This window comes from Leptopilina heterotoma, unplaced genomic scaffold, assembly GCF_015476425.1.
Source record: "Leptopilina heterotoma isolate Lh14 unplaced genomic scaffold, ASM1547642v1 Lhet_60, whole genome shotgun sequence".
Classification (NCBI taxonomy): Eukaryota; Metazoa; Arthropoda; class Insecta; order Hymenoptera; family Figitidae; genus Leptopilina; species Leptopilina heterotoma.
In genome coordinates, this window is record NW_025111138.1 from 1,402,100 (window position 1) to 1,428,804 (window position 26,705).

The window sequence follows — 26,705 nt, forward strand, 5'->3', positions numbered from 1 at the left end:
ATATACAAGCTTCATGTTTTATGGTGAAAAAACATCTATTATACGATATACCATTTCGCTTGAAAGGTTTCAGAAATAATTAAGGGAAAAAGGAAAAGGAGAAAAAAAAGGAGAACTATCATTTGCGTGACTAAAGCTTCAACTCAAACCTATATGCAATGAGACGTAATGTTTCAAGTTATGTTATAGTGGCATTATCAGTATTCGTTGGCGCACCTATTTGAGGATAATTTATGTGACAGTTTCTTTATTGAATAAGTCATGAAATATGAAGCTTGTTTATATTTTTTTTTCTTTATTTTCTTTTGCTATTTTATTATTTAGCCTTTTTTCTTTAACCCTTTTTATTTGTTCCTTTTTGTTTTGAGTTATTATTTATGCTTTTTTAACCTTTTTCTTATTTAGTTTTTAATAATTTTTTGTGTTAATTTTTGAATTGCTGTTTTTATTTTTTCTAGTATTTTCGAATTTTTATTTTTTTTTTCTACTATTTTTGAACTAATTTTTTTATTTACTCTCTACAATTTTAGAACTATTTTTATTGTTTCTACTATTTTTTAACTACTATTTTTATTTTTTTCGGCTATTTTTGAACTACTATTTTTATTTTCTTTCTACTATTTTTGAACTAATTTTTTTATTTACTCTCTACAATTTTAGAACTATTTTTATTGATTCTACTATTTTTGAACTACTATTTTTATTATATTCTGCTATTTTTGAACTACTATTTTTATTTTTTCCGCTATTTTTGAACTATTTATTTTTTTTTTACTATTTTAGAACTACTATTTTTATTTTCTTTATACTATTTTTGAACTACTAATTATTTTTTTACTATTTCTGAACTATTATTATTATTTTTTTTCTACTAGTTTTGATTATTTATCCTTAAAGAATTTTTAGTAGTAATTAGAATGTTTTTAATAAATTTAACAAAAAAGAATAAATAAAACGTTCAGTATAATATTTAACTTTTTAATTTTCTATTTATTCTATTTTTTATATATTTTTTTTTTTTTGTTAATCCTTTTCTATTTATACTTTCTGTCGATATTTTTTTTCTTGTGCAAAACATTGAACACCCGCAAACGACAATTTTAAATCTAGAAACATTTTTACCTGACTGGATAAATGCGTAGAAAGTTCAATTTTTCAAAAAAAGAAGCATATAATTCAAAAGGAAGATCCAATTCAAAATTGATAGCAAACTATTCCCGTGAGACATACCCTCTTGACGGAAATAAAAAAAAATCTCGTTATCGCGCACACGTTCGGTTATATCTCTTTTTCTATATATAAGAAAAACCTAAGGGTGAATAATGGCAGAGTTATTCTTGATAATTTTCATTTTCCTTTTTCCTTATTTCTTTTTTTCCTTTCTTTTTCTCATTCGATATTTGTACGAATTTTTATTTTCATCCTAATTTTGGAATAAATTAAAAGATCAAAGTAATACTTACTATTTATCATAGTTTTATTATTATTATTATTAGTTTATTAGTTTTATTTTTATGATTTTTTCTTATATTTATTTAAAAAAGGGGGGGGGGGAATAATATGAATATTGTTAATAAGGCGAGGGAGAAAATTTGAAGTAGAATAGAAAATACAAAAGGGCACAGTTCGTGTAGAGGAATAGATAAATAAAAATAAATAAAATAGATAATAAAGAAAATAAATAAAATAGAAAATAAAGAAAATGAAATAGAAAATAAGTATAATAAAAAAAATTTTACATAAATCGATTTTTTTTAATACATTATATAGAACTGAAATATATAATTTAATAGTAAATGATGTTGAGTATATATTCTGAATCATGTTCCTCAAAAATAACAAAGATGACTTATCTTTCGATTTATGGTTGCCAAGAGTTCGAATCTCATTTGATATTCCCCTTGTGAAGTGCATAAAAAATGAATAAGTCGCGCAAAAGCCATAAATGCACTTTCTGAGTCTTGCGCATATATGCCTTTATATATGAGAATTTTCGAATGTGTTTACATATAAACCAATGCATATTCAATAACTCTTCTCTTTTAGAAAAAAAGAACACTCTTATACCATCAAAAATTTATTTTTTTACCATTGTTTGCAATTCTCTTTTTAAATTAAAAGCACATGTTTTTTTTTTATTCTCAAAATACAAAGTTATGAAGACTTTTCTTGGCATGTCTGCTTTATGACAAATTAAAGAAGAAAAAATTTCCAAATACTAAATCATTATTTTTTTAATGGAATTTTTGAAATGTTTTTTTCTTTTAATTTAATTTTTAATTATTCAATAATGATGTAACAAATAATGACAAAGAGAATTTGCTTTAAAACAAAAAAAAGCGTTTGAAAATAATATTAAAAAATTTTTTTTTTAAATATTAAAAGAAAAGGAATTTTTAAAAAAGAATTAGGTGTAAATACTAAATTATTTTTTTAAATAAAAATTTAAAAAATTAATTTTTTTTATAAAAATTATACTCATCAAAATTATTTTCATTATTTTAATTTAATTATTATTTTCGAGAATTTGAAATTATTTTTTATGAAAATAATTGAATTCCTGTGAAATTTTTATTATTTCTGAAAAATAATTAAATGTTTTCATACAATTTAAAAAATTTTTGTTTAAATAATTGAATTCTTTTTGGAAAATTTTATTAAAATAGTAGATATTGAAAATCATTGAAATTAGAAAAATGCATTTTATTTTTGAAAATAATTGAAATTATTACAAGGATTTTTTTGACATTTATGAAAATAATTGAACTTTGGAGAAGAATTTTGTTATTTATAAAGATAATTAAGATTTTTACGAAAATTTTTTTTTTCAAATTTTGAACATAGTTGAATTTTATAAGAAGAATTTTATTTTTTTTTAAATAATTGAATTTCTGTCATTATTCATAATTTCTCCAAAATTGAATTACTTTAGTATTTTCAACAAAAATTTAAATTAGAAAATTTTTAAATTTTATTATTTTTAAAATTTCTAATTTTATTTTAAAAAGAGGCAGTAAAAAGTTAGCAGCGCGCTTTAGAGCACGAATTGTTGCTAGGATTAAATTAAATATTAAATTAAATGTTACATTAAGTATTAAATATTAACTGATATTAAATAATATAAAAATCGTTATCAAATTTTTATAAGCATTATTGAAGCAATGGTATTACATTTTATAAAAGAAATAATTTTATATTTTCCTTTTCGCTTCTGGTAGAGGACATAAATTTTTGAGAGGGCTTGAAGAGCGACTGTAACATATGTGGAAAATATTCAAAGTAAACTACAAATATATTCAAGTTAAGGAAAGAAAAACGAATATCTACACTGACATAAAACAATAACTTATGCAAATCGATAATAAGTTAGAAAGAAAAATACTTTACTTGTTTATAGATTATATCATATTATTATTATTACTACAATATTCACAATATATTATTCTCAGGATTGTAAATTATATTTTTAGTAGTTTTAAAAATCGTATTTCTATTATCTGAAACGATATTTTTTTAATTAACTTTAATTTTTAAATTTTGAATTTTTTTTTGAATCTTTTACAATTAATTTATTATTTTCTTCTTAATTTTAATATTAAAATCTAATTATAAATTATGTTTTTGATTAAATTATTATTAAATAAACTATTGTGGGTTAATAAATTATTATTTTTTAGATTTTCATTTTTTTAAGTGTATTTTGAGAATAAATATTAATTTAAATGAATTTTGTATTTAATTTGCAAATTTCAAAATGTAGCTAATAAGTCTCACTTTATGCTTGCGAGATTTATTTTTGAGATTAAAACATTTTTTAATCTCCTATGTAGAACGTAACCATATAGGCCATCGTGATTGCGTTAAATTACACATGAGCCCTTACTTTAAAAGCTAGAATATTTTACGATTCCTTCATGTACATATCTTTCGATTACTTTACATGAATTACATATTTTAATAGTTAATTTAAAAGTACATGATATTTTAATGAACTAATAGATTTTTGTTAATAAATAAATTTTATTAATAAATAAAAATAGAAATAAATTTTAATTATAAGCAACTTTTATTATTAAATAAAAATTAAAATAAACTTTAATTATGAACCATTTTTATTAAGTTAAAAATAAAATTAAAATTAAATAATTTTGATTTTATTGTTGCATAATTAATAATAATAATTAAAAAATAAATTTTTGAAATGGAAATTAGAAATTACTTTAACTATTAATATTATTTTTGTTTTAGTAAAAAAATTGAACAGAATGAAAAGAAAAATTACTCGAGTAGAAAAAAGTAAAGTTGAAATAAAATTATACAGTTAAAAAATGATTTAGTACAAAAATTGTGTAGTGAAAAAATAATGCAGTAAAAATTAGTTTTCTTTTTCTTTGTCGACATTCTAAGTATGAAAGATACACCTTTCCTATCTTCCATCTGCGCGAAGATGTCTCTTTCAATTTACACTTTACTTTGGATTGCACTGCTGTGTAAGGCTTTATTTATATTCTTGAGAAAAACTCGTCGAGTTGCAGTGTGCAAAGTTTCCCCTAAAAATACTCAAGCACACACTATAAATATAAACCTATTTTCCACCACTCTAATCACAACCGAAAAGCTCCGCAACTTTTCCTTCAGGCGGAGCATTTTTTTCTTTTATTCAAATCCAGAGAGCGCAGCTTCTTCTTGACGAAGAAAAAAAAAATTTCTCCCATCATCAGCATTTTCTCGAGAAATATTTACCACCATTTTTACTATTTGCAAAGTATTTTTTTGTGGAAGAAAATAATTTCAGTAAAGAAATTAAATAACTTTTTCCGTACATCAGGGAAAATTAAATAATTAAATTTAAATATTCAAAGGGTTTTTCTTTTGAAAAAATCAGAGGAATACATAAATTTGGACCATTTATTCAGAGCTTGAACTAGGTACGTAAATTCCGTAAAGGTACGTGAATTTGCTTGCAGTCCGTAAAAGTCAGTTGTTTTAAAAAAAAAAGGTCCGTAAAGTCCGTAATTTGATTGAAAAAGGGCGAAAACTTCGTAAATTGTACGATATAATTTGGATAATTTAAATTAAATTAAATTAAATTAAATTAAATTAAATTAAAATTCAATTAATTTCAAAAGTAATAAAATTTTTTGCAAAAATTCAATTATGTTCAAATTTTTTTTTAAATTCTTGTCAAAATTTCAATTATTTTTAGAAATAATTAAATTCATTTCCGAAATTCAATTATTTTCCAAAATTTCAATAAAATTCTTGGCAAAATTTCAATTATTTTCAAAAATTTTCCTCAATTCAATGATTTTTAATATCTACTATTTTAATACAATTTTGTAAAACAATAATAAAATTCTATGCAAACCTTTAATTATTTTCATAAAATAATAAAAATTTTACAGGAATTCAATTATTTACAAATTTTTTAGAAATTTCTTCGCAATCATTTAATTATTTTCAAAAATAATAAAATTTTTACAGGGATTCAATTATTTTCATAAGTAATGCAATTTTAATCGTATTCCTCGAAAAATGTTATTATTCTTAAAAATTTTATTAAAATTCGTCAAAAGAATTCAATTATTTAAAAATTTATTGATAAAATTCTTTATGAGAATTTAATTTTAAGAAACATGCAATTATTTAATAAATTGTTTTTTTTTATTTAAACAATTAAATTCAAGTAGAATTTTCTAATAAAAATTGATTTTCATTTTATAAAAATGAATTTCAGTTAATAATTTTAGATTATAATTAAATATTAAAAGCGTGAATTTTTAGAAATAATTAAATTTTGCAAAAGTTTTTAATTAAAATCTTTGAAAATCTGAATTTTTTATATTTTTAACCAACAATTTTGTGGAATTATTTTTTTTCACTAAGTTTAATTGCGGATTTTTTTTTTGAAATATTTTGAAGTTTTTATTTTCTAATATATATATTTAATTGAAGAATTTACGAATAATTGAAATTTTGTAAAATTGAATTGTAAACAAATTATTAGGTATTATTGAAATACAAAAATAAATAATTTATTGAATGATTGAAATTTATTTTTATTTAATTGAAATTTTGCAATAAATTTTATTAAAATTTATAAAAATAATTAAATTACTGCGAAGATTTTAATGGAAAATTTTAAAACATTTAATTTTTTCGAAAAAAATTTTTGCAAATTCTATTTTAAATAATTGAATTCCTGTGAAATTTTTCGAAAAATAATTGAAAGTTCGTGTAGAATTTTACCAATATTTTTGTTTAATAATTGAATTGTTTTGGGGAATTATATTAAAGTAGAATATTGAAAATCATTGAATTAGGAAATTTTTTGAAAATAATTGAAATTTTGCCATGAATTTAAAAATTTTTTTTGAAAATAATTGAATTTTATTACTTTTGAAAATAAATGAATTTTACAATGAATTTTATAAAAATTCTTGAATATAATTGAATTTCGGCGAAGAATTTTGCGATTCATAAAGATAATTGAAATGTTGACGAGAATTTTTTTTTTTTAATTTTTGAAAATAATTGAATTTCTGGAAAGAATTTTGATTTTTATCAAGATAGTTGAATTCTTTGAGATAATTGTATGTGAAAATGTTTTAAACTGAAACTAATTTCAACAGAATTGAAATTAAAATTTTTCAAAAAAATACTTCATTAATTGATTTATAAGTAATAACTTTATGGTTATAGAATAGAATTAAGTTATTTAAAATAAATTATTATCAGAAATAGAAAAAATTGAAGGTTTTTTTAGAATTCGTGATAATTAAACTTTTTTAAGGAAAACAAAAATACACAAAAATTCAGAATTTTTTTTTTTTTACATATCAGTAAATGTAAAATATAAAATAATAAAAATAAATTGAATAGTAAAATAATGAAGTCAACCATCACTCCGAGTTAGGGTAATAAAAAAATAGAAAAAAATTACTACTCTGACGACCGAGTGATAATATTAATATTTATATTAAAAAAAAGTAATTTGACTTTGAAAATTTGTAGCTAACTTGAGAGATTGTTTTTGTTTTGAATTTTTAAATTCTGTTCCAATACCAAAAGAAAATAATTTCGAGAAGAAAAATTAATTTTTACACAAAAATAATAATAATTTTTATGGTTTGAAGAAAATTGGTATATAAATATAAATGAATATTTGTATGCCTTTTGTATAAATATTTTCAACAATTTGTATGAGAAAATGTTTTCCAGCTTAAAGCAAACTTTGCAATTCGCCGTTTGGACAAGGTCCTCTGAGGTTTGCCAGTGAATTCAAAGGAGCAATTCTGCTTAGTTAAAGGCGATAGTGTGTTCATTTCATCCACACACACACATACTACATACTGTATATAAACATACACATATAAGCGAAACAATATGATTCCGTTGTACACTATACAGTCCGGATGTTAGGCTAAAAACTCTCTTTTTAATTGACTCTAATTTACTTGAAATAGCGGCAAAGACAAAAAAGTAGCTTAAAAAGACGTCACATACTTTTCTCAAGATAGGAAATGAAATTAACTTCAGGGGTCAAAGACTAAACGCCATGCTTGTGAATCTCACACATTATTCCAATAAAGTCATATTTTTTTTCTTTTCAAATATTCTTAATAGAGTTTTTAAATGTGTAAAAATCTTATTGGGAAAAATTTCGAAATTGAAAAAATGTTGAGTCAATTTTTAATTAACAATATTGAGCTAAAGACCTCGAAAAAATAATACAAAAGTTTTTCAATAATTCATCTCTTTTATTTATTTAAATTATTTTGTAATATTAATCACCATCGAATTTAATTATTATTCAGAGTTGCCACAGGTCAGGGAATTTCGAATATTTTCAAAAATTTTCCTCAATTCGATGATTTTCAATATCCACTATATTAATTAAATTTTCCAAATAAATTTAACTATTAAAAAAAAAAAACCGCTGCCAAGTTGTATAATTTTTTTGTATAATTTTGGTGCTCATTTCATGAACACTTTACTTCCTCATGGAGATAAAAATAATAGAAATATATGAATAACTTTTTATAAATATGGTAAAAGTGATTGAATTTTGGGTCAATCAATTTATTTTTAAATACCCTACAAGATAATTACAATAATTTAATAGTTAAACAAAAATTTTTAAACAAAAAAGTTGAGAAAATGTCATTTTCCACAATTTTTGGTTTTTAAAATACCAATAATTTCGAAATTTATTATCGAATTAGGTTCAAAAATAGGTCAATCGAAGCGTTTTTTGAAGCTCTACAAGTCGGTAACGATAATTTTAAGATTACTTCTACATTTTTCAACAAAATTTTCAAAAAAGTCTTATTTTCCAAAATTTTGAATTTTTAAAAGTTTAATATCTCCGGTTAATATGGACGAAAAATGTTCAATTAGGGCTCAAAAGATGCGTCTAAAAAAACTCTACAAAATTATGGAAAAACATTTATAGGTGTCCTAACATTTTTTTAAAGTTATGGGCAAAAAACGTTTTTTTGCAAAATTAAAAATCCAAAAAAAATTTAGTTAAACTTTATTAATCTATCTCAAAGTACTCTCATTTTATGTCCGCAGGTGAGATCTACAATTTAAAAAAAAATTCAACCCAAAAGCTCTTCATGATTTCGAGATATTTATGAAAATGTGATGTTTACACACACACACACACACACACATACGGAATGACATTTTTTAAAAATGTCATTTTTGAACTCCTGAGGTCAAATAACATAAAGATATGTCAAAAAATCGAACTCGAAAAATTTCGGTATTACAATACTTCCTCTATGAGGAAGTAAAATTGATAAAATTCTACGCATACATTTGATTATTTTCATAAATAATAAAAATTCCAGAGGAATTTAATTATTTAAAATTTCTTTATAAATAAAATTTCAAAAATTTTTTATTTCAGTTAAAGTTTTTAATAATATACGGAGAGAAAATTTATTACATATATTAACACATATCATATATATTTTGTAAAAGTTTTTACAGTTTAGGGAAAAAGTGCACCAAACCGAAATTTTGGTATCAAAAATACTAAACAGTGAAAGAAATAATTTGAAATTTAGTAAAGTTAGATTCAAATTCTTGATATTTGATATTATTATACTAAATTTCATATTATTCCTTTCACTGTTTAGTATTTTTGATACCAAAATTTCGCCTTGTCGCATTTTTTCCCTAAATTGAGAAGCACTTTTACAAAATTTAATATAATTTTCTTTCCGTGTAATTGTATTTTCGAGAATTTACTATAATAATTGCAAATTTTTAGAAACAATTGAATTTTGTAAAGGTTTTAAATAAAAATCTTTGAAAATCTGAATTTTTCATACTTTTAATTAAAAATTCTATGGAACTATAATTTTCTTCAAAAAGATTAATCGAAATTTTTTAAAATTATTTCAAGTTTTTATTTTCTAAAATTTATTTTTAAATCAATTTTTATTAGAAAATTCTACGAGAATTGTATTATTTAAATACAAAAATAAATAATTTATTGAATAATTGAAATTTATTTTTAAATAATTGAAATTTTGCAATAAATTTTATTAAAATTTATGAAAATAATTAAATTACTGTGAAGACTTTAATGGAAAATTTAAAAACATTTGATTTTTTCGAAAAAAATTTTTGCAAATTCTATTTTATGTAATTGAATTCCTGTGAAATTTGTATTTTTTTGGAAAATAATTGAACGTTCATGTCGAGGTTTGTGTAGAATTTTATTAACAATTTTTGTTTAATAATTGAATTGTTTTTTGGGAATTATATTAAAATAGAATATTGAAAGTCATTGAATTAGGAAAATTTTTGATTTTAGATTATAATTGAATATTAAAAGCATTAGAGCGTGAATTTTTAGAAATAAGTATTTGAATTTTGAAAAGGTTTCAAATTAAAATCTTTGAAAATCTTAATTTTTCATATTTTTAACTAACAATTCTGTGGAATTATTTTTTTGAGAAAGTTTAATTACGGATTTTTTTTGAAATTATTTAAAGTTTTTATTTTCTAATCTATATTTAATTGAAGAATTTACGAATAATTAAAATTTTGTAAAATTGAATTGTTAGACTGAATTTGAAAATTCTCAAAGAACTTTTTCAAAAATTATTAAAAACAGTGCATTTATAGAAGAATTTTAGTTAAAAACACCAAAAAAAATTTTATTTTGTAAACGTTACAAATTATTGCAGAAATTCAATTATTTTCAAGAGTAATAATATTCTTCGCCAAAATTAAATATTCTTCAAAAATAGTAAAATTCTTCTTATAGATTCAATTATTTTTATAAATAATAAAAATCATCGCAGAATTTCAATTATTTTTAATACAATTCTACTCAAAATTTCTCGAAAAATGGAATTATTCTTAAAAATTTTATTAAATTTCTTCAATAGAATTAAAATTATTTAAAAATTTATTGATAAAATTCTTTATGAGAATTCAAATTTAAAAAACATACAATTATTCAATAAATTGTCTTTTTTGTATTTAAATAATTGAATTCTAGTAGAATTTTCTACTAGAAATTGATTTTCATTTCATAAAAATGAATTTCAGTAAAAATTTTAGATATTTAAACTTTAAAGTAATTGAATTCCTGTGAAATTTGTATTTTTTTGGAAAATAATTCGAGGATCGTGTAGAATTTTATCAAAATTTTTGTTGAATAATTGAATTGTTTTGGGGAATTATATTAAAATAAAATATTGAAAATCATTGAATTAGGAAAATTTTTGAAAATAATTGAAATTTATTACTTTTGAAAATAAATTAATTTTGCAATAAATTTTATTAAAATTCCTGAAAATAATAAAAATTCCACAGGAATTTAATTATTTAAAATTTTTTGATAAATAAAATTTCAGAAATTTTTATTTCAGTTACAGTTTTTAATAATAATAATTGAATTTTCGAGAATTTCAATTTTCAAGATTTGAAAATTCTCAATAAGAACTATTTCAGAAATTATTAAAAATAATTGATTTTTAAATATTGTTTACAATTAAGGAAAATCGTAAATAAATGTAATAGAACATTTTTTTAAATGTCTAATCATTTTTAGAGTGAATTAGAATATTCTTTAGGGTCAGGGAAAAAGTCAAAATTTTGTCTATAGAAATCAGGGAAAAGTGAGAGATAAACAAAATTGAATTTTTGTGGCAACCCTGAATAATGATTGTATTTATTTTTTTATGATTATTTATAATGATTCTATTTATTTTTTATGATTATTTATAATTATTATTTTTATTATTATTATTATTATTATTATTATTATTTTTATTATTATCATTATTATTATTATTATGTTTTAATTTTTACTGTATTCTATAATAATAATTTCTTCACAAACATTATTTTGAAGTAGAACATATTTCTTTTTCGTATTCTAATTATTTTTAACTGTCTGATAAAAGCGCAACTCAACTACTGTCGAAATGTCAGACAAGAATTGTTTCATTTTCTTTAGAACTGACTTGACCCGGAAGTTGTCTGATAATGCAACATTTTTCCCTTTTGCATGCGTCGTTATAAGAGTGATAAATTTATCAACTACTTTATAAAATTAAATTTCAATTATTTTTTCAATTAAATATTTTGCTAACTTTATAAAAACAGAATTCTAATAATCTGCAGAGAACATTGGTGTAAAAAAGACAATTTTTTTTGTACTTTTCACGTCATAAAATCAGAATTAAATTTTTTTTTTTAAATTCCAATGAAAAAATCCTTGTTGCATTGAAGGAATAATTTAATGTTTTACGAAAGTGCTGCAAGTTATATTTTCTTATTGTTTTGATTATTGACGTAAAAAATAAAATTGTTCGTTAAAAGGGAGTTTGAAAAAAAACATCGAAAGGTGTCGAATAAAGTATTTGTATAGAGTTATTTTCTATAATATTAAAGAAAGATTTTCACGGTATTACTTTATTTGCAGTGAATCTTTTATGATAAATTAAAGGAGCCGAATCTAACTGGGTTAAGAAGCACGAATTTACTAGAGTAAAATTAAATATATACCAATACACTTTTGCAGTGAATTGCCAAACGGGTCAGTAAATAAGCATGCTGCTTTTACTACCTTCATATCCTGAAAGTGTAGGTACTAAATGCACTCTGGGAAATTGACTCGTCATATGTCGTCGTCGTTTATGAACTTGAAAATAAATAATTAAATATAATTGTTAAAATTTGAAAAGAAAATCATTTTTTACAAAAAAATCATTTTTTATACTGTTTCTTTTCTCTATTTCTCTAGTTTTCTTTTCTATTTTCTAAAGAAGAAAATAGAAGAACACAGAACTCAATTATCGGTTTTTAGATTTAAAAAAAAGTATAAAATTGCGCCCTCAAAATTGAGTTTCAAATGATATAAGAAAAACAATAGTTTGATATTGAACAATTTTTAGTTTTACTGGCCAATATAATAGTCTGGCAATTTTTAGTCTAAAGTATTTATTATCGAAAATGATTTTCGTTTTTCTTTATGATCAAGATTGCTTCGCAGTCAATGAATGGGAAAAAATATATTGAAGGGACTTTTTTTTCTAATCAGGATGGTGTGCTCACATTCTGGATTTATTGGGTCGCTCATCCTGTGGAAAGACAGGTAATTCCAAGTCAGATATCAAGGACAAGTACTTTCATCTTGGCTTTTCAATAGTCGTATCAAAGTAATCCTTTTTCAAAAAAATGAACACTACTTTCATATCGTTATATACATAGCTACATGTACACATTCGTACAAGTATATGATTTTTTTCTACTGTGACGAGAAATCATGAAGAAACTTTTAGTGTCTCTTTTTAATTTTAGAAAATATTCCAGAGGCGTTAATAAATTTATTATATTGTATTATTAGAAAAGTATTATTAAAAAATAGCACAACTACACGTGCACGTGAAATTTTTGTACCCATTGTTAGTAACAACAACTTTCTTTTGAACTTCAATAAAAATTTATTATTTTTTAAAAAATATAATTTTTCGAAATATAATTCTTAAAAAATACGATTATATTTCAAAACAATTTTTAAAAGTAATAAAATTAAATTCTTTCGAATGTAAAATTTATTTCAAAGTGTAATTTGACAAATAAACTTTTGATTGTATCAATTTTTTAAATTATTTTCGAGAATCAATTATCTTAAACAAAATTTTAATTACCTACAATTTTTCAAAAACTTAATTTTTTATTCAATTTCTTCATTAAAATTTTTAAAAATTCAATAATTTAAAATTTAAATATATTTAAAAACTCATTGTTATTTATTTTAATTGAAATTTCAAATATTTTTGAATGTAAAAGTTTTTGAAATTTAATTATTTCTAAAAATTATTTCAAATGCAATTTTTCCAAAATTCAATGAAGCGTTACAACGCTTCTAATATTCAATTATTTTTCAAAATTTTAGATGAAATTTTTTTTTAAATTAATTCTTATTAGAATTCAACGATAATTGAATTATTTAAATACAAAAAATTTTTGTAAAATTTAATTATTTTCCAAACTTCTAGTTACAATTACTCAAAAAAATACAATAATATTTAAAAATAATTTTCTAAAAAAAAAAAATTCTTTGAAATAGAATTTCTAAATTTAATTATTAGAAAATTTAATAAGTTTTGTTAAACAAATAATTAGAAACTTATTGTTATTTATTTTAATTGTAATTTCAAATAATTTCAATGCAAAAGTTTTTGAAATTTAATTATTTCTAAAAATTATTTCAACTGCAATTTTTTCAAAATTCAATTAAGCGTTACAACGCTTCTAATATTCAATTATTTTTCAAAACTTTAAATGAAATTATTTTTTAACTCAATCAATTTTTGTAAAATTTAATTATTTTCCAAATTTTTAGTTATAATTCTTCAAAAAAATACAATAATATTTAAAAATAAATTTTTTAAAGGGGAAAATTAAAATTCTTTGAAATATAAAATTTATTTAAATGCAGTTTGAGAAAATTTCCTATTTTTTTAATTTTTTAAAATTATTTTCAAGAATTCAATTATTTTCAAAAAATTTTAATTACGATTTCTTAAAAGACTCAAATTTTCAGAATTTCTAAATTAAAATTTTCAGTTCATTAATTTTTGTTTAACAAATATTTGAATACTTATTGTTATTTATTTGTCAAGAAGAAATAAAAATTTCAAAATACTTTTAATGTAAAATCTTTTGAAATTTAATTATTTCTAAAAATTAGAACTTTAAAAAAAAATTTAATTACGATTTTTTAAAAACCTCATTTTTTCGAATTTCTAAATTTAATTATTAGAAACTTTAATAATTTTTGTTAATCAAATATTTAGAAACTTATTGTTATTTATCTAAATTGAAATTTCAAATAATTTCAATGTAAAACCTTTTAAAATTTAATTATCTCCAAAAATTACAACTGCAATTTTTCCAAAATTCAATTATTTTTTAGAATTTTTGAATAAAATTAGTCAATAGTTCAACAATTTTCAAAGGAAAAGAATGAGTAAATAATTTTTTTACATAAAGATTTAATTATTATTATACTTTAACAGCGACTAAAATATTAAAGAGATAGTTAATTTCACAAATTTTTAAAACTTAATTATTTCCTAAAATTCCCATTGATGCTTCTGATATTCAATTATTTTTTGAAATTTTAACTCAAATTTATTTTTAAAGCAATTCTTATTAGAATTCAACGATAATTAAATTATTTAAATACAACATTTTTTGTAAAATTTAATTATTTTCCAAAATTTTTTGTTACAATAATTATTACTCCAAAAAATACAATAATATTTAAAAATAATATTTTAAAGAGTGAAAATAAAATTCTTTGAAATATAATATTTATTTTAATGAAATTTGAAACAATTTCCTATTTTTTCATTTTTATTATTTTCGATAATTCAACTATTCTCAAAAAATTTTAATTACAATTTTTTAAAAAACGCATTTTTTCAGAATTTCTAAATTAAATTTTTCAGTTCATTAATTTTTGTTTAATAAATATTTGAATACTTATTGTTATTTATTTGTCAAGCAGAAATAAAAATTTAAAAATACTTTTAATGTGTAAAATCTTTTGAAATTTAATTATTTCTAGAAATTAGAACTGCAATTCCTTGAATTCTTGAGATATTTTCTAAAATTTTAACTGAAATTCTTTTTCATGTAAATTCTGACCAAAAAGTTGTATGAGAATTTAACTATTTAAATACAAAAATAAATGTTTAATTCTTTAAATTGCAACTGTAACTCTATTTATAAATTTTTTTACAGAAAGAAAATTATTTAAAATTTTGAATAATTTGACATTTTTTTAATAGTTTCGAAATTTCCTTACTTCTCTATTGTGTGAAATCCTATGATTGTAAAAATTCTAGGGGAATTAATTTCAATAAGACACTAATCACTAATAAATATTTGAATTTTATTTTTTTAATAAAATTTTCTTTTAAGTTTTAAAAATAAAATAAAAATAATATTTAACTAATCACTAAGTTTACAAATTAATTGAATGCAGAATATTTTTTATTCTTTGGTGGTTATAATAAGTAACTTATTTGCATATTTATATGAATTTATCACCTGTTAAAAATTATATAGATAATATTTTTAAAAAATACCAATATTCTAAGTCAAATAAATAAAAATAAAAAAAAATGATTTGACTTTAAAGATTAATAAATTTTTAAATTTTGTCTGGCTTAATTTTGGCTTAAATAAATAATTTATTTAAATAAAAAAATTGAATTCAGTACAACAGAATTGATGCCTAATAATTGTACTGGAACTGTTTTCCCTCTTTTTCTGAAACGATTTTGTAAATTCTAGTGATTTGTCAATATCATGGTTTTCTTTTTCTTAATTTTTTTTCTTTTGTTTTTGCTATTTGCAATTCTAGTAACGTCCGGAAAAAGACGAGCCCTTAAAGCCAGCCAAGTGAGAACCGGAATATTTAATGAGACAGTTGGTCGATGGGAAAGAACAACGTTTTAATTCTTGAATGTTCGACTCAAAGAATTTAAAATTTCTTTCTATTGGAATAATTTTACTTTGATAAAAGTTTATTACAGTCTCAAAAGAGAAGAAGTTTATTTAAATTTTTCATTCTTATTCAGGCATTTGTCGCAAAATAAATGGGTATTTTAATATAGAAAAAAATTTACATTTAACATTCCCACATTCAATGCGAGAAGAACAATTTTATTTTTTTTTTAGTAGATTTGTTTTAAAATTAATTTTTAATTATAGAAATTAATTTTTAAAAACTGTTTTTTTTAATTTTGCTAAAGGAAAATGTTTGAGAAAAATGATAATTTTCGAATTATTTCCATTAATATAAACTCGAAATAATGTATAAAGTATGCTTGAAAAAAATTTTTTAACTCTTTCTCTAATTTTTGAAATTCCACTTAATTTAATTTTACACCTTCATTAAAATGAGACTTCGCACATATAGGTATAGACAATGAAAGAACAGACTCGTGAGAATATTAAAAATTCTTAGTACTTTTATTAAAGGTAATAAACTTTCGAGTTCAGAGATTTAAAAAAAAATCAAATTAATAAGGTCTGAAAAATTTGTCATTAAAAATAAAGAAAGAAAGGACGATAAAGTTTGATGTTAACTCACTGAAAACTTAATCTTTTCTACCTATCAATTTTTATTATCAGAAATTAACTTTTAACTGTAATAAAAAGTTGAACGTTTGCGACAATTTTTCTTTCTTTATTATTATAATAGAATTTAATCGGCTCTTTTAAATTTTTGATTACTACCATAATTTAGTGAGGAGAGAAAATTTTTCTCTTTCTCTCTCTCTGTTTAAAAAATTGTTTCTCTGTATATGAAATTTTATTTTTCAATTATTAAATAAAAAATGAATAATAATTTGAAATTGTATTTAAAAACGAAAAATAAATTTTAAAAAATTAAAAAAAGCAAAAATAAATCGTAATTAAATTGTAAATAAATTCTATAGGTCAACTTATTGCAAATGTTGATTTGAAAATGCAGATTTTTTATAATATATGTGAAATTTTTCATTCACGCATATGAACACATTAATAGTAACAAATGTATATGTGAATCGCGTGGTAAAGTTTCATCGAACGCACATTTTGTGGCTTGCGCTCTATATATATGTAAACATTCTGATAATCATCCGTTCGAGATAAGTTGCACGTAATAAACGAACAAGTGCCAGCTCGGCTAACTTCTAAAAGCCCGTGTGTTTCATAAGTCGTGTAAAACCAAGGGATGATTGCAAACCCACACAACTAGAGAGGCAAAAAAAAGAAAGCAAAAAAAAAAAAAAAAAAAAAAAAAAAAAATACACAAAATGCAAAAATCACCTTTTCTTTTTCATGTTTAAAATGAAATCTCGTGCAAATGAAGAAAAAAAAACTCCTTTAAATGAAAAGATAAAATCCAGAAAAGTATGTAATTCTCATAAAGTTTAATCTTTCGAGTATAAATGCGAAATTTTCCATTTTTTTTATTTTCGAAATTAAAAATTCTAATGTTTTTAAGAAATGAATAATAAAATAAAAAGTATAAAATAAAAGAAGAAAATAAAACAAATAAAATAAAAATATTGAGAGCTGTGATTAAGGATTGTGATTTAAACCAAAAAAAAAAAAAAAAAAAAAAAAAAAATACTAAAAGTGAGGGTCCGTAGCGTAGTGGTAAAGCGCGCACATTATTCTAAGCGCGTAAGTCTTAGGTTCGAATCCCCACGAAAATTCGATTTTTATTTATTTCGTAGTTTTTCGTTTATTTATAAATTTAAAGAAATAAACAAGACGAAGATAAAAATAAACAATAGAATAAAAAATATATTAGCAACTATAATTTTAACGGCTGTTATTGAAAAAAATATAAAACACAAAAAATATTGAAAATAAATTAAAAATAAAAGAAGGAAAAAATAGAGCTGTGATTTAAATAAATAAATACAAAATACAAAAAATAAATAAAATAACAAAATAAATATAAAAATAAAGAATAAAATAAAAAATATTAACAACTGTAAATTTAACGGCTGTGAGTGAAAAAAAAATAAATATAAAACACAAAAAACATCATTCGAAATAAATTAAAAAATAAAAGAAATATAAAATTTAAAAAAATGAAAAATAGGACTGAGATTTAAATAAATATAAAATGGAAAACAGTGAGGGTCCGTAGCGTAGTGGTAAAGTGAGCGCGTTCGACTGTATAAGTGCGCAGGTCGTAGGTTCGAATCCCCATGTAGGTTTTATTTTCTCATTTATTTTCTAGTTTTGTGTTTATTGTAAACACAAATAAGAAACAAAACGAATATAAAATTAAGGAATGCAAATTTAACAGTTGCGTTTGAAAAAAATATAAAAGAAAAAAAATTTGCAAATAAATTAAAAATAAAATTAACTATAATAATCTTCGTATTTCATTCTTTCATTCTGTCTGTCCACACTTTGAAGTTAGTTTTTGTGTATGTTTTTTTAAAATATTGTTTAACAAATCGAAAATATGCAGGTATTTTTTCATGATTTATAATAAAATAATGCTTATTTAAAATTACAAAATTTAAAAAAAAAATTTTAACAAAAAAATTTTGTTTTTAATTGAAAATGAAATTGAAACTTTTTAAATTTTTAAAGGGAAAAATTTTACTCAAAAAAAATGTTCTGTTAAGTTTATTTGCGAATTTCTTTAATTGTAAAATTATTCGAAAACATCAATAACTTCTTTTTTTAATAAATATTTAATTATCTTATTTTTTCATGTTTTATAATAATTTATGATGACTGAGTGAGAAAATCATTATCTTATATTATAAGAATATTGTTACTGTAACTTCTGCAAAATTATTTTCTTCAATTCAATTATATTATTTTCCAGAATTTTTAATTGTTTTTTTATGAAAATATAATTCAATTACTACGAAGAAATTTATAAAAAAATTGTAATTAATTGAATTCCTCTAAAATTTTTATTATTTTATGATAATAATTAAAGGTTTGCGTAGAATTTTATTAAATTTTTTAAAAATAAATTGAATTCTTTTGGAAAATTTTATTAAAATAGTACAAAAATTATTGAAATTAAAAAAATTTTTGAAAATATGTAATTGAAATTAGGACAAGAATTTTATTGACATTTTTTAAAGTAATTGAACTTTGGGGAAGAATTTTGTTATTCATAAAGATAATTGAGATTTTGGCGCCAATTTTTTTTCAAATTTTGAACATAATTGAATTTTATAAGAAGAATTTTATTAGTTTTAAAAATAATTGAATTTCTGCAATTATTTATTGTAATTTCTCCGCAAAATTGAATTTTTTTTAGTGTTTTTAACAAAAATTTGAATTAAAAATGTTTAAATTCTATTATTTTTAAAATTGCTAATTTCTGTAAGAAGTTAGCCGCGCGCTTTAACGCCCGAATTTGTCGCTAGTATAAGTATAAAATAAAATGAGAATGTAAAAAATAATAAATAAGGGTTGTGATTTAAATAAATACTAAACACAAAAAATAAAGGAGAAATAGCAAAACTTTAAAAATAAAGAATAAAATAAAAAATACTAACAACTGTAAATTTAGCGCGACTGTGATTGAAAAAAATTTTAAACACAAAAAATAGTTAATTGAAAATAAATTAAAAAACAAATATAAAATAAAAAAATAATAAATAGGGCTGTGATTTTAAATAAATAAATAAATAAAAAATACAAAGAATAGACAAAATAAAATGAATAGAAAACAATAAAAAACCAAATTAGAAAACAAAGTACACAATTATTATTAATAGAATTCCCATGAATTTTGGATGGGAGTAAAATTATAATATGATACTAGCCATCAGTTCATTCGTGTGTTAATCTGGGTCATTCTTATTCAACTGGAAATTCTACGATTTCTAGATGCAGAAGATCAATTTTCAAATTACTGTGGAATAAACCAGTTTGTAATAAATATAGTTGCTATCTTGTCATCACGGAATCATAAAATTTTATACATTGATTCTCGATATTATATCAAAAAGAAAAAATAAATAAATAAACCTTGAAAGATTATTTTACTTTAAATCTAATATCTCGCCTGATACAACTCTATTGTAGAAAATAATTGACAACAGAAAAATAGAATAAAAAAATTCTCTTTCTTCTTTTATTTTATCGTCTACATGAAAATATGTAAAAGGAAATGAAAGAAATTTTCAAGAGAGTGCCTTTAATTTTCTTTTTTTACAAAAAAATGAAGTAAATTGAAAATACAGTTTTGAGAAATAACAAACAGAATGAGAAGAGAAAAAGAAAAATAAAAAAAAATAGTGGATAATAAATAAAAATGATTCAAAAGGGATAAAAATTCATTTTGTAAAATGGAGTTTTGAATATGTTTATAATTCTGAAATAAAGCTTAACAATTTGTCAGTGTCATGACCTTTGAAATGAAAGGCAAGCTTTTCTGGATCAGTTTTTCCCCGCTTGAAAATTTCATTGCGGGGATACTTGGGGGAAATTTAGAAACTCTCTCGGTGAAATTATTAATGAAAACATATCCGTTGGAATTTCTATTAAGTCAACGCTTATTAAACTGACAACTCCTCTCAAAATATTGGACAACCGTGTATAATCTTTCAGATATATGTATATATTTAACGTAAAATATAAGTAGGAAAAAAAATATTTCAAAATAATTGAGAATATGGCAATTAACTTATATTCTCGAGAGAGAAAAAAAAGAATTTTTAATTAAATTCCAAGCTGATAATTATGGAATTTTCAGAACTAGAACTTTCGTATATACTTTGCACTCGACTTGAATAAAATGTTTCGCAATTAATATATATATATAATAGTTAATTTAGAAAGAATTTTTTTTTGCTCTTTGAAAATTGGAAATAATTTTTTACTCGAGTTTCAAAGAATTCTGAATGTTATTTTTTTTACTTTTCTTATTTTTTATTTTTTTATTTTTTCACTTTTGTTATTATTTTATTTCTTTATTGATACATTTTTTATTTTCCTTACCTTTTATTATTTTTATTTTACTTTTTTTCTACTTTTTTTTTGAAATATTCAACAAGTTTTTATTTCTAAAATTTTTGAAGAAAAGAGTATAAAAATTAATAGTTTTTTAAGTATTCGTGTAATTGAACTTGTTAACCCTTGCGATCGAGATGCGTCACTCTAGAGAATTTTAAATTTATGTTTAGAAATAATTTAGCTAATTTTTTGAAAGAAACCATCTGCCTGATATATTCCGAGAACATTGACTTCTTTATAATTGAAAAATTTTTTGACAAAGAAATATTATTTTATACTTTAGTATATGTTCTTTAAAAAGAACTCCAATTTTCCAAATAAAAAAATAATCCTTGATTTTTAAAATCAACAATCACCAGATTTAATTTAATTTTATGTAATTTAATTTCATTTAATTTTCTTTAATTTTCTAGAATTTAATTTAATATCATTTCATTATTTCATTTAATTTAAAATCAACACTACAAAAAGAATTGCTTTTTGTAATCAAAAAAAATAATAGAAAAAAAATTTTTTTCAACTTAAAAAATGATCATTTATATTTAGAATTAAGAAAAATTTAATTTTACATCAATTAAAATCGTAAATTTTGAATCTAAAATTGCATTTTTATTTAGTTCAAAAAAGGGAAATTTTTATTTCCGAAAAAATTTGCTTTTCTTTGGGAAAACATATTCGAAAAAAATATTTTATAGTTTTTAATTTAAATAAAATCTAAATAAAAATAAAGTAAAATAAAATAAAATCAAAAATAAATTATGATTCCCTGACTGTTTTTTCCAATAAATTGCAAAATAAAAAAAAAATACAGAAAGCTAGTAAAACGAATACAAGAAAAAAACAAAAAATGAATACAACTTTGATAATTAATAACGTGTGATAATTTGAGAACACGCGTGAATGTGATTATATTTAATAAATTGAAGACTAGGCATTTTGTGACGTGAATTACTGTTATAAGAATTAATTATATCTCCATGAATGGAATTTGAAGCACAATACTGAACAAGTAGTTGTGGCTGAAAGGTGGTCCACGCTTGACAATGATAACGTAATACGGTAACAATTGCCGCACTGCTGGCTACTTCAAGTAGCCAGAAGCAGTACATTGTACTCTCGCAAGTTTGGTATGAGACTGAATTGAGTATAATATCAAAATTATGACATAAAGGGAACAATACCAACAATGGAACTTAATCACCTATATATAAGTTCTTTTCATTTTTCCACTAAAAAAAGAAAAAAAAAAAAAAAAAAAAAAAAAAAAAAAAAAGTGGAAGAGAAGCTCCCGAAAACCACGCCAATTGTTATCAATCATTTTCTATATATTATTTTCCACCGGAAAAAAAGAAAGTTATTATATTAGTCACAAGTGTCACATTTTCGATTTTTTTTATCTTCACAACTTTTATTCAAAAAAAACAAGAAAGAAAGAAAATTATTTTACAATTGCAGGGTTCGAACTAGGTCCGTAAATCCCGTAAAGGTCCGTAAATTTGCTACAAGTCCGTAAAAGTCAGTTTTTTTTTTGAAAAAAGGTCCGTAAAGTAAAATTCGTAAATTGATTGAAAAAATTTGGAGAATTTTAGAGAAATTACAAATGATTGCAGAAATTCAATTAATTTCAAAAGTAATAAAATTCTTCGAAAAAATTCAATTATTTTCAAAACTTTTTAAAAATTCTCATCAAAATTTCAATTATCTTTAGAAATATTAAAATTCTTCTCCGAAATTCAATTATTTTTACAAATTTTAATACAATTCTTGACAAAGTTTCAATTATTTTCAAAAATTTTCCTTAATGCAATTATTTTGAAAATTTTACTATTTTAATTAAATTTTCCAAAAGAATTCAATTATTTAAAAAAATTTTTTGATAACATTCTACGCAAACATTTAATTATTTTCATAAAAAAATAAAAATTTCAATTATTTTTAATGCAATTTTAATTTAATTCCTCGAAAAATGTAATTATTCTTAAAAATTTAATTGAAATTCGTCAAAAGAATTCAATTATTTAAAAATTCGTTGATAAAATTCCTTATGAGAATTCAATTTTAAGAAACACTGAATTATTCAACAAATTATTTTTTTTGTATTTTTTAATTAATTGAATTTTCTAATAAAATTTGATTTAAAAATGAATTTCAATTAAAATTCTACATTATAATTGAATATTAAAAGCAATATTGTGAATTTTTAGAAATAATTGAATTTTGAAAAGGTTTCAAATTAAAATCTTTGCAAATTTTAATTTTTCATTCTTTAAACAAACAATTCTGAAGAATAATTTTTTTTTTTTGGAAAACTTTAATTGAATTTTTTTTTAAATTGTTTGAAGATTTTATTTTCTAATAAATATTTTATTGAAGAATTTCCGAATAATTGAAATTTTGGAGAATTGAATTGTAAACAAATGAATTTGATAATATTCTCAATGATTTTTTAAAAAAATTATAAAAAATAATGGTTTTATAGAAGAATTTTAGTTAAAACGCTAAAAAGAAATTTTAATTTGTAGAAGTTACAAATTATTGCAGAAATTCAATTATTTTCAAGAGTATTAAAATAAAATCCGATAAAATCCTTCGCAGAAATTTAATTATGTTCGAAAATAATAAAATTCTTCTTTGCAATTCAATTATTATCACAAATAATGAAATTCATCTCAGAATTTCAATTATTTTTAATACAATTTAAATCGAATTTCTCGAAAAATATTTTAAAAAATTCTAGTAGAATTTTTAAATAAAAATTGATTTAAAAATGAATTTCAGTTAAAATTTCAGATTATAATTGAATATTAAAAGCAATATAGTCTGAATTTTCAGAAATAATTTAATTTTGAATTTAATTTTTTTTTTTTTGAAAAAGTTAAATTGCGAATTTTTTTTTTTAAATTGTTTGAAGATTTTATTTTCTAATAAATATTTTATTGAAGAATTTCCGAATAATTGAAATTTCTCAAAATTGAATATTGTAAAGACATGGATTTGAAAATTGTCAGAGGACTTTTTCGAAAATTATTAAAAATAATTGATAATTGATTTAAAGAAGAATTTTAGTTAAAAATTCTGGAAAATAATAATTGAATTAAAATTATTATTATAATTTAAAAAGTACCTATTAATTAGTTTTCATTATTAATAATTTTTATTAATTCTTAATTATTAATTGCGATTAATTATAAGCAAAATATACTATTCTATAAAATTATTATTATTTATCATATTTATCAAATCGGGAATTTATATAATAATAAATAAAATTATCAATGCTTCGAAAATATGTTTACTACCTATACCTTAAAAATAATACGTAAGCATTTTATTTTAATTAATTCAAAAAAAAAAAAAAAAAAGAAAAATGAAATAAGACATTTCGAATATTAAAAATATTTCCAAACTCCAAAATTAAAAATTGTGATTATAAATACAAATTAAAAAATTAGAATAATAATATTTTTTACTGAAATAAATCTCGAACTACTATAAAAGAAGGCGTCTTTCTCTCACGCCAAACTCATTATAAATTCATAATGTATAATTTCAGAGACATCTGTTCTCTTCTTTGGGGAATAAATTCATGGAAAAACTCTTTAAATTCCATTTTTTATGAGGATAAGGAGGTAATATTGAATGAAGTATTTTTTAGAGACAATATTCATATTATATATGAGGGAAAGAGAGAGAGAGAGGGGGGGGGGAGTGAGAGAAAAATTGACGATGATGATCGGGGCGCCTTTGAAAGGTAAATAAACGAAACTCTGTTGAGCCATACGTGCCTCTAGTTGAATCAAAGATTGGATTAACGATTTAATGGATAACTCGATGAATGGCCGTATATATGTATATATATGTGATTCGTGTCGGTGCGTAAATTGAACAAATTATAGAAGAATGCCTTAGGAAGGACGGTGGGTGGACACCCTATACCCCCATACAAGTTAAAGAAAGATCACTGCATACCAGTGTCTCTCAGCTTTCTATACCGAATAATATCAACAAATTGCTCTACATAAATTATTTTTTTTTATCTCAGAAGTGACAAAATATTTTTATCTATTTTATTTTATTTCTTCTTATTCTTTCTCTGCTTTTTGAATTTTTTATTTATTTTTCATTTTTCTATTATTACTACTGCTTATTATTAGTTAGTTTATAAATTATTTTTAATATAATTAATAATAAAAATTGTTAATACTATTGTTAAAATTATTATTGATTTTTAAAGACTAAATTTCTACTGTTCTTCAAATTGTTACTAAAATAATAATTAATATTATTAATTTTATTAATATTTATTTTATCCACTTTCTGAATTTGAATTTGTAAAACTCTTTAGTCTTTACTTATAAATTTGAATATTAGTGACTGAATTTTTGCTTTTAGTAAACTTCTCTAAATTAGTAAATTTTATTAATAAACAGTAATTTCTACTAATTTATTAGTAAAATTTACTAATTCAATAACAAATAGTCAGTCACTACTTCAAATAATGGAGTTTTTAAAATATTTTTTCTTGAAAATTTTTAAAACTAATTAAATTTTATAAAGATTTTCTTTTAATTTTTAAAAATAAATAAATAATCGTGTTTATTATTAATTTTAATTAAATAAAGTTCCTATTAAATTATATTAAAATTTTTCATAGCAAATTCAGTTTTTTTAAACAGTTTTATTAGAGTTTTTGTAAATAATTACATTTTTTTAAGAGTTCAATTAAATTTCGTAAAAATAATGAAATTTATTTAAATTATTTTAATTGAAAATTTTGAAAATAATTAAAATTTTCAAAGAATTTTATTAAAAACTTTTGAGAACAATTGAATTCTTGTCAAGAATTTTACAAATTATAAAAATAATTAAATTGTTTTAAAGAAATGTATTTTCTCAAAATTGTTGAAAATAATTGTATTCTTACGAGAAATTTTATTATGTATTGAAAATAATTGAATTTCTCGCAGGAGAATTTTATTATTTAAAAAAATAATTGAATTCTTGAGCAGAATTTTACAATTCATAAAAATAATTCAATTGCTTCGAAGAATTTTATCTGAATTTTAGAAAATAATTGAACTTTTTGAAGGAATTTTATTAAAAATTTTGAAAATAATGATTTTTTTTAAAAGAATTTCATCAGAATTGTTGAAAATAATTGAATTTAAATAATATTTTTAAAAATAATTGTATTCTTTCGAGAAATTTTATTATGTATTAAAAATAATTGAATTTCTCGCAGTAAAATTTTATTATTTACAAAAATAATTGAATTCTTGACAAGAATTTTATCAGAATTGTTGAAAATAATTGAATTTAAATAATATTTTTAAAAATAATTGTATTCTTTCGAGAAATTTTATTAAAATTGTATTGAAAATAATTGAATTTCTTTAAAGAATTTTATTATTTATGTTAATATTTTAATTCTTGCTAAGAATTTTCTTATTTATGAAAATAATTTGAATTCTTGCGGAGAATTTTACAGTTCATAAAAATAATTCAATTGCTTCGAAAAATTTTATCTGTATTTTTGAAAATAATTCAACTTTTTTGAAGGAATTTTATTAAAAATTTTGAAAACAACGATTTTTTTTTTTTTTTTTTTATCAAAATTGTCGAAAATAATAGAACTTACAGTAGAATTCTTGAAAATA

At 20.6% G+C, this 26,705-nt stretch overlaps 1 protein-coding gene across 1 annotated transcript in view; it reads left to right on the forward strand.

Annotated features, from left to right (window-relative positions):
• Positions 1-26,705, forward strand: part of LOC122509353 (neurotrimin-like) — a 163,680-nt gene that overhangs the window by 108,950 nt on the left and 28,025 nt on the right. The window lies entirely within an intron of this gene.